The 9,665-nt window shown below is 38.5% G+C and overlaps 1 protein-coding gene across 1 annotated transcript in view; it reads right to left on the bottom strand.

Annotated features, from left to right (window-relative positions):
* The window catches only part of jkamp (jnk1/mapk8 associated membrane protein), a 44,072-nt gene extending 34,503 nt beyond the window's left edge, over positions 1 to 9,569 (bottom strand). The window contains exons 1-2 of the mRNA XM_072568852.1: positions 9,000 to 9,569; positions 3,518 to 3,654 (exon numbers count right to left, since the gene is read on the bottom strand). The gene's annotated coding sequence lies outside the window, so the exon portion shown is untranslated. The remainder of the gene's footprint in view (positions 1 to 3,517; positions 3,655 to 8,999) is intronic.
* Positions 9,570 to 9,665: the final 96 nt, after the last annotated feature.

The following is a 9,665-nucleotide window of genomic DNA, read 5'->3' as shown; positions in this document are numbered from 1 at the left end:
TGTTCAAATATCAAGTGATTTATAGGTAAAATTGTCAACTCGGTGCTGCATAGACCAGTAAGATTACACGTTTCATACGAAATTAATTCGTTTTTTATAGTATCTTTGTTAAATAAAGTGCAAGCATACTGGTCTTTTTCACAACCTTCCTTTTGACCGTGAGACCATCATTAGTCATGTTTTGAGCAGCCTGGGCCCTAAGCTGTGGAATTTCTTTCAACATTCTGTATCTTCCATCATAAAAGAAAACCTACTTGTTTAAACGTGCTTTTCATTACCTTTCCTAAATATCTCCTTATGTGGCAAGATGTCATTTTTTTTTCTGTAAAATATCTAAGGCATTATCAATGTTAAAACTGCTATCTAAGTGCAAGCTATAGTTGCTAATAACTGCACACCAGTTCATACAGGAGTGTACCTGTACATTAAACAGAGTGAAGATGAGTTCAGTTTCAGCTCTAATGGCCACTGCAGCTTGGTAGTTTACTAGTTCACAAGAAAATATGGCTACTTGATGACGTAGCAAAAGGTGACTACCTTTGGAGAGATGGGCAACCAAAAGTCAAATCACTCAAGTGTTTGGAGTCTAATAGGAGTAGGTCTGTAGCCCTTTCTGCTGAAGGAAGCTAGCCTCCATGTAATTCTTTCTCATGTGCAGTTAGATGTGCAAACTCTGAATATGAGGTCACTACATTGCATGCTATTGTTTGTGAGGCAAAGGATACAGTAAATGTAACTGCTACACATTGAGCTCATTAATGATACTACAAATTTGGCTAAGCATCATGTTTGGTGAGTTTAATGGAGGATGAGCTCTCGTATTTTCTCATGCAATTTTACACTGCTCACCCTATTAATGTATGCACCGCAGCTCTGCAGTGGAAGTATTCATCATTGCTAGGACCTATCAATTCCATACTTAAAGCCCAGTTGTGCACCAGGTCAAATGCTTCCACCTAGGAACTTCCCTCCACAGTACAGAGTGCAAGGAAAATAATTTTAAAAAGGAGCTTTTAACAGCATTTAGGTGGAGGCATGACATTTCACAAATACACATTAATAAATGTATTGCTCTTTTATATCATCACCTGTCTAAGTGACAATCATAGTGACTGCAGCCACAAGAATCACTCTCCACACATTACACCCATACTTCTATACCAACTTAGAACCATGTTGAAAGGAGTGTTACCCAGTGGAACGTCACATCTTGTCATTGTTCAACACAGGAGCATTACATGCTGGAAAGACTTAAAACAGTTTAAACTCCTGACTTTTCTTGAACAGAAGAAGCAAAGAGAAAACAAAGTTGCATCTGCTTCTGAGAACCAACAAGGATGGATTGCCTTTTCCGCAATCTCAAATTTACTGTCAGTGAGTGACCACTGCACCGAGCTCATATCCATTAGAGCTAAATGTCAATTAAGTCCTGTCTGGCTTCTTGTGCCTAGTGCTGTAGCGCTATATCTCACTGAAGGTAATGTTCCTCCTGCTCAATGTCTTCATTTTGGAAGATAGATGCTATTCTCCCAGCTGTTCAGCATCCATGAAATTCCCTCTTTGCCTACTCCTTTGGCACATGGTTTCAGGGGACCATAGACGTACACTTATTAGATCCAAACCGTTTTGTGATTCAATATTTGGTTGTCCTTCTCCCTTTTCTATCTCACAGGCTGAGATTATTGCAGCACTCTCTGTCGAGGATGTACTAAAAGGCCCTCCCCCCTTGACTGATCCAAGCATCGGAACCTCATCTTTGGGAATCCTATTGTATGCTCTACAAGGGCCCTATTGGAAGAATGGGTTGAATTGTACCTACATTCAGCATCAGTCAGGGGTTATGTAATGGAGTCATCAGCCACATTTGCAGAGGATAGTCCTCATCTCCTAATAACCATACTTGTAAGGTATACAGCCCTGGAAACAAAGCAGGAATGAGTTCTGAAGGATATAGGCATCATGGCGGCTTCCACAAACGACTTGTATATTATGGGATGGAACCCCTTTAATGAAGTCTACCTTGTGATATGGTACTCTCAATTCAGTCTAGAGCCCTCAGTACATGGGAGAAGTCAGCTTTGTTGGAAAACCCTTTGATGAAAAACTTAATGCAGCTGTCAGCTTGATGATGTTTAGAATAGAATGACAACCACTCCTTCAGATCACTCCAGCAGATGACACAGTTAGGTGATAGTGTCCTGGGACATGCTCACACATGAAGAAATGGCATAGAGGATAAAAGACTCTGGGTCTCCTGTACCCTCTTCCACACCCTAAAGGACCTTCAGCTGTAACCTCTTCAAATGGAGTCTGTTCATAGCCACCAGTGATTGTTATAGTCATAGAATCCCTACAATGTGGAAACAGGCCATTTGGCCCAACAAGTCTACACTGACCCTCCAGAGTAACCCATCCAGATCCATTCCCTGACCCTATACTCTACATTTCCCCTGATTAATGCACTAAACCGACACATCCTTGAACACCATGGGCAATTTAGCCATGGCCTGCACATATTTGGACTGTGGGTGGAAATCAGTGCACCCGGAGGAAGCCCACACAGACACGCGCAGAAGGTGCAAACTCCACACAGTCTCCCAAGGCTGGAATCAAACCCAGGTCCCTGGTGCTGTGAGACAGTAGTGCTAACCTCTGAGCCACCCTGAGCAGACAGATTGCTGCTCACCCTGAGTTTGCTGGCACACTTGGTTTTCCTCCATTTCTATGTACGTTTGTTGCACCATGGCCACAGTGACCATAGCTGGATCCATTGGCCACAGTTCCAATAAACCTGTTGGGGATCAGATTCTTAGTAATGTGAGCAATCAGCATTCTCATCTCAAGTTGATAATGGTTTAGAAAAGTTCTCAATATACGGATATATGGAGGACTCTGACAATGAAGGCCATGGATTGCTTGTCCATGAACCTTTGACACAGGGGCCTCATTACAATATTTGAAACACAAATTATGCCACATACATAAATCAGTGCACCCGGAGGAAGCCCACACAGACACGCGCAGAAGGTGCAAACTCCACACAGTCTCCCAAGGCTGGAATCAAACCCAGGTCCCTGGTGCTGTGAGACAGTAGTGCATACATACATACAGAATTACTGAAAACTTGTCCCCACACCTAATATCACCTAAGTGAAGAGGTATAGCACATAAAAGCACATGGAAAATACACAAAGTTCAAGGAGAGAGGAAATCAGTTCCATGTCCACGTGCAGTCAAGAAGTCTAGGATTGTCTATACGAATTGTTTCTTAGAGGAAAGATCTTTAAGGTCACCTATGAATGATTCTATTTTAAAGAAATTAATAGAATCAATCAGAAATGACCAAATGACGTGGTCAACATGACTTGTTGTCAGGATTTGTATGCACACAGGATACCGCATGCATTTCACATGCAAAGTACTATGATTAGAGGTGTCTTCAACCTGATTAATGTAACTGCCCGTTGAAAGGTCTTACACTACTAATGTAGTGCTTATACAGAAAACAATTACTTACCTAGCTTTGGTCACTGCAATTTCCATTTCTTTTGCACATTTGCAACAAGAATAGAAGATAACACAGAATTCTTTATTGCCCTTTGGGAAGTTAGGGGTGAGCAATGAATGCTAGTCTAGTCAGTGACATCTTCATCCCTTAAATACATAAAACAAAATGAACAATAAATGTTTTCATTAGGCAATTAATGGTATAGAAAATTATTCAGCATTGAAATTCATTTTTTTTCAGCCAAACTTCTATTAACATTGACTCTGGTTTTGTCAGCTGTTGCTCTTTACAAAATTTTAAATAAAGAGTATTGTTCTTCACTTCACACAGAGTCACATCATATTTGTTAGCACCCTCACTGATTTTTCATTATTTTTATTTCATTCTTTTATCAATTTTGGTTTCAAACTATGAACTAAGAACTGTGAGCTGAAAATAACCTTTGGGCTGTGGACAGCAAATTGCATTTTAAAAAATGAGAAAGCGCAAACACTGTTTGTGAGCCCAGACCTGGAAGTTAATTACAGGTTAGTTCTCAATCAAAAGGTTTTACAGACTGTCACTGGCGCAGATCATTATGTGTAGACAAACAGGTGTTTGTCCACAAAAGAGGCCAGCACCTGGGAATTGGTTCCGGCAAGTTTGGAAGTGACCTTATGGTCAAACAGAGGGCAGATATTGAATGGTAACTGGGACTCATGGTGAGACAGTTAGTCTGACAGGGAGAGGCCAGAAATTTTGATCTGGGTTTTTTTCATTTAGATTAGGTTTTCTAAGAGATTTTTGGCTATTGATATTACAGCATGATGAGTTGAAAGCTCCCTACCTAACCTTCCACTGATAGTTCAAGGAATAAAAAATAAGTTATAATATCACTGACTACATCATATGAACTAGAAGCAGTACTAATCGATGGCTTGAGAAAATCATATATGTCTATGGAACAATGCAAATAAAACTGCTTAAATAATTTGGCCAGTTTTGTTATTTTGTTTTGCTTATCCCTTCATTGTGTTTATCTGTCATTTATGAGAGTGGGGCTGACAACAAAGGTCAAATCATAGACGTCAATTAAATTACTTTTTTGTTTAATTTTGCTTTGCTAAAGTAATTGTATTGCTAATAAATTGCTAAATCTTTTGTTTAAGCTACAAACTTGGTGTCTCTAATTGATTGTTTGTGGAGTGTAGGGTTGGTTATTCAGAACGTCTGTTTAGGAGTCATTGGGACCAATTTTAAGAGTCTTTGAAGGTTTTAATTTTACTATGTTGTGAATACAGAGGTTGAAAGGCCTATTTGGTTCCACTGTTTGTCTCTGTATTGTAACATTTTGCAAAACATTCAATAAAACGTCCTTTTACCTTTCAAAGTAACTTTAAGAAAGGATTTGTTCAGTGTAGCTATTACAACAACAAAGCATTACTGGTTCACTAGTACATTAGTGTACTATGTATACTTTTCTAGTTCCTAGTTCTGTTCTACCCCATAAATGGAAATATTTTATCTATGTTTTCTCTTCACCAAACCCTTCCATATTCTTTATCAGCAAAACCTCAAGCTACTCTTTTGTAGAGAAATGATTAGCAGCTTTTTTTGATAGTTATAACCTCTCAGTTTTGGCGTCATTGGAGATAATCCTTTTTGCACATTCTGCAGCATCTCTAAATCCTTTTGTATCAATATGGAGACCAAGACTGCTTGCAGTGCTACCAAATGTGGTCTAACCATAACTTCTGTTTCTCAATTCTATCCTGTAGAACTGAACTCCAATCTTTGATATTCTTGTTAATTACTGTCATTGCTACTTTTTGTGATTTGTTTACCTCTGCCCCCTTGATTCTTCCGCTATCGTATTCCACTTTAATGTTCATTTTCCAAAGTCTAAAGTCACAGCTTTCGGAAAAAATATTAACTCCAAATCTTGGTTTAAACACTGAAAGGCTAATACAGTTGATAGATTTAGTAATTTTTTGAGATTTAATTAGTTTAAGAAATATTTTGTGTGCAATTTAGAAATGGATGTAAAAAGCTTCTTGAACAATTATTAAGTGATGACAGTCAGAATTTGCAAACATTTTCTTGTCACTTCAAAAAATGTGTTCAGCATTGAAAATTCTCATTACACTGCCACCTACAGAAGTAACTTAAGATACATTGCCTGGAATCGGTAGTCATCAGCAAAGCAACAGCATTTACTTTTGGCTTTGAAGTAAAATGTCACAGAGATCAAACAATTTCTTTGGTTAGAATTTCAGCCTTATCACCATGCAGATCACAGTGACCTTCACTGGGATATTTCCAGAATGGAGCAATATCATTAGACAGTCCAAGCAGCAAATGACATTAAAGGGACTTTCTCAAATACTCAGCCCGGCAACAAAATGAAATTGTTTCATTTAAAAAGAAAAAAGTGAAAACAAACTAAAATTTCAAACATACACATCGGATGAGGTAGACATTAAAATGCTTCGACTTCTTTTTCTCAACTTAAACTTTTTTTTAAATCTAATCATCACTTAGCATCCCTCCACCATTACAAAACAAATCAGACAAATTCTGTTGTTTATCAAATTCTACTCTTCACATCCTATCACAAACTATTGAATAGGTCATAACTTATTACTGGGTTTCTATCAGTGACATGGGAGGAAAAAAGCAGAAATTCTCATTGATTTCAGGAATTACTTGCTCCTTTAAAGGAGATACAATGCACATTGTATCAGAGCACAGACTGACAGACCACTACTTTAGCACCTCAGTTCTGAAGGTTGGTCATATTGGATTCAAAATGTCTGTCCTGTTTGTCTCTTCACACAGATGTTGCCAGACCTGCTGAGTTTCTCCTTCTATCCTTATTTAGAATATCAGCATGTGCCCAATATCATGAATTTGTGATTGTTTTCAAAATAGTAATATCTACTTCTGCTACCTTGCCATCCACACCTCGCCCACTGTTCAGAATATTGTCAATAATAGTAGCATTGCACTACTACTGAAATTAAAACAAAGATAATATTCACCTGTAATGTTTGCTCTGTGATAGTCACCATTTTAGGAAATTAAGAAGCCCTACCTAAAATCTAGCAAGCAAATTACTGTAATCAACCAAGAGGGAATACTATGATTTCCTGCTTCTGTTGGGACAGTACAGAACATTTATGGTTTCCACACCTTTGATAAACCACTTGTTGCCAGTAATTACAATTACATTATTCTAAAACTAAAAACCTAATTGAACAATTTATTAAAAAGGACTAACACCATTAGAAATAAAGACTTAAAGTAATTATTAAAATAAGAAAAAGTGATACAAGGAAAATCTTTCACCTAACAAGTGGTTCTGGTCTGGAATACACAGTGTGTGGTGGATATAATTTAAATTTAGGCTTCAAAAGTGAATTAGACAGTTAACAGAGAAGGAAGAATGAGCAGGATTACAGGGTGAAGGCAGCCAAGTGTCACTATGTGAGTTGCTCATTCAAAGAACCAATTCAGGTACTAAGAACAGTACATCCATGCTGAAAACAAATCTGTGATTAACAATTGTATTTAATTTTTCTTTCTCACCCAACTCAATCTATGTAAAACATTTCACTTTTCATTGAAATTAAATACATAAACCTAAATTAATATATTTCAGACAAAATTGAAGATGACACTTTAATATAAAGCCAGGATAGAGTCAATGGACCGTCTAAGTTCTGGGGCTGCCCAACAACCTGAAAAATCCCTGTACAGGTTACTCACTAATTTGCTTCTTATAATTGCAGGGCAACATACAAATAAACATTGAAAAGTCAAGCATACCAAAACATCAGGACAGTATGTTAACTAAGACTGTGCAAGATGTCAAAAATGAAGATCAGAACAGACTTTTCCTTCATAGTAAATATTGTATTTTTATTTTCTTTTATTTGCATTGTGGCATAAATTGGGAAAAGGATTTTGCTGTAAGGTCTATGGAAGCAGTTGCTGTAAGAACTGACATAATGAATTGCGGTTCCACTATTGCTTTGTTCTAGTAGTGTGGAAGATGTCCAAGATGCCTTTGTGGGTGAATACAGAGTAAACTTCACTCAGACAGACAGATTGCTAATTGTCCAAAATGGGACTGGTTGTAGGGGCCAGGAGTCATAAGAGAATGTTACTGGTGGAGAAACTTCCAGGGTGCATCTCAGACAGGTCTCTGTCTCTCCCACTACAGTGAAGTAACCAAAACCTGAAGGATTGCTACCTATGTTTTTCCCCACTAGCTGCTGTGAGCTGTTGCCTCTAATCATTGACTGAAAATTAGTGTGTTAGTTACACTTTGTCTGCAGTAATGAACTGAAAGAATGTGAAGAATAAACTTGGAGATCTGAAGGGCTTGGGAAGTAAAAGAGACTTCTCATCGCATCCTATGGACTGGTGCTACTGAACTGTGTTTTCTGATTATTTTCGTTGACTATGAATGTCATATTTGTTAGTGTAGGGGTTAAACTTAGAGTTTCAGTTGGTAAAGTTATATGCTGACAATTTGTACTTTTGTTTGCCTGTGGTTAGCACTGATTTCTTTGCAATAAATAGTCATTTCTTGTTATTTACAGAAACTTGAGATTCACTTGAGTTAATCAGACAGAGGTATTAGAGGATTTGACTAATTTGATAAAATCATTCACATTTTTGATGATTCCAAGAGTAGTGGGACTCAAGCATTAGCACACCTACCCAAGTATCACATAGAAAAGGGTAGTCAGCTCGTCATACCTGTGCCAGCTATTGAATTCAATCACTGCAACTCTCTTGCCTTCTTGAATTTGTTTCTGAAAATACCTATATTTCTCATACCAAGATTGTATTATTTTCTCCTTTCTGGATCTGTACTCCATAAGCTTCAAATGCTAAATACAGGACTAAGAAAAAAATTCCCCACATGTACCAAATGTTTGGAAAGTTGTAAGTGCTTCATAGTTGAATATATTGAGGACCGAAATAAAAAGATGTTTAGCCTCTCAGTTAATGAAGGAATATGGGAGGAGGTGGGACAGTGAAGTGGTAGCAGAGTACATGACTTTATTGAATGGTGGAGTAGGATCCCCCTGTTATGATCCACACCAGCTCCTCGTTCGTATAATCAACACTTGTATGTAGTTATTACAAGCACTAAATTACATCTGTGATCACACTCCCCCTTTCCCCTCATGACAATGTAAATGGTTAATTACAAACAAGGCCAATATACAGTATTTCATCCATAAAAATGTATTACTGAAGAATTCGAAGGTTGTAACTCGTTTTGGAATCCACAACCTTGAACAGGTTTATTATATTTCCTCTAACCGTTACTTAGGTCTGTTGTCATTTGGACGAGATTTTAAACTACTGAGGTGCGTCTACTGTGGAATTTACGTGTTCCTCTCAGTCTCACTAAACAAAGAGACACATCCTTTCATCATTAACGTTTCCGGACTTTATTTGGCCACTAATATGTAAAATCGAAACCCGCCCTTACCTTGCAGGAACCTCGACCATTGTTTTCTTTTTAAGACACTGGCTCAGAGTTTACCCGAGAATCAGCAAATGTTACTCTACATCATGAAGGCCATTGAATTCTCCCATAACGGTCATCACATTCATGAACTAAGGGGCCAGGTCTTTTGCTATGAGCACACGTAAGTGATAGCAGACGGGAGAGAGTCGGGCTGTTGACTGTACATTGGCAACTGTCACATCAGAAGCAGTACAGCACTGGGAAGGAATCGCAGATTGTTAGCAACCCATGTAATAGTGGGTTTCGGTGCTTACACTGTTACTGAGCCATTTCTAGTCAGCCTTGCCTATAGCTGGAAAACGTGGATCCATGCTTGATGTTTGATACAAAGGCTGTGTTTCTGTGATTCCAGCTGTGCAGCCTGCAGCCCTCCCCCTCTTGCTCTGTACGTGGGGAGACGGATCAAACCTTTACACTCACACCAGCCTTCTTTCCCCAGTACAAAGTGCGCAATGGTCAAACATTTCAGTGCCTTAACGGCGACAGCGAGGTCTCCCCAGTTACCACAAAATCCATGACAGAGGGGGAAGGAAAAGCAAAGTATCATCAAATGCATCCTGGTGCAGTTTGCAGTTTCATTGTAGGTGGGTGCTATCTGCGTCATGGCCATGGTCATGGTCATGTGAT

Source organism: Chiloscyllium punctatum, chromosome 4 (assembly GCF_047496795.1).
Source record: "Chiloscyllium punctatum isolate Juve2018m chromosome 4, sChiPun1.3, whole genome shotgun sequence".
Classification (NCBI taxonomy): Eukaryota; Metazoa; Chordata; class Chondrichthyes; order Orectolobiformes; family Hemiscylliidae; genus Chiloscyllium; species Chiloscyllium punctatum.
Note: the sequence above shows the minus strand (reverse complement) of the source record. Positions and strands in the feature narration are given on the sequence as shown.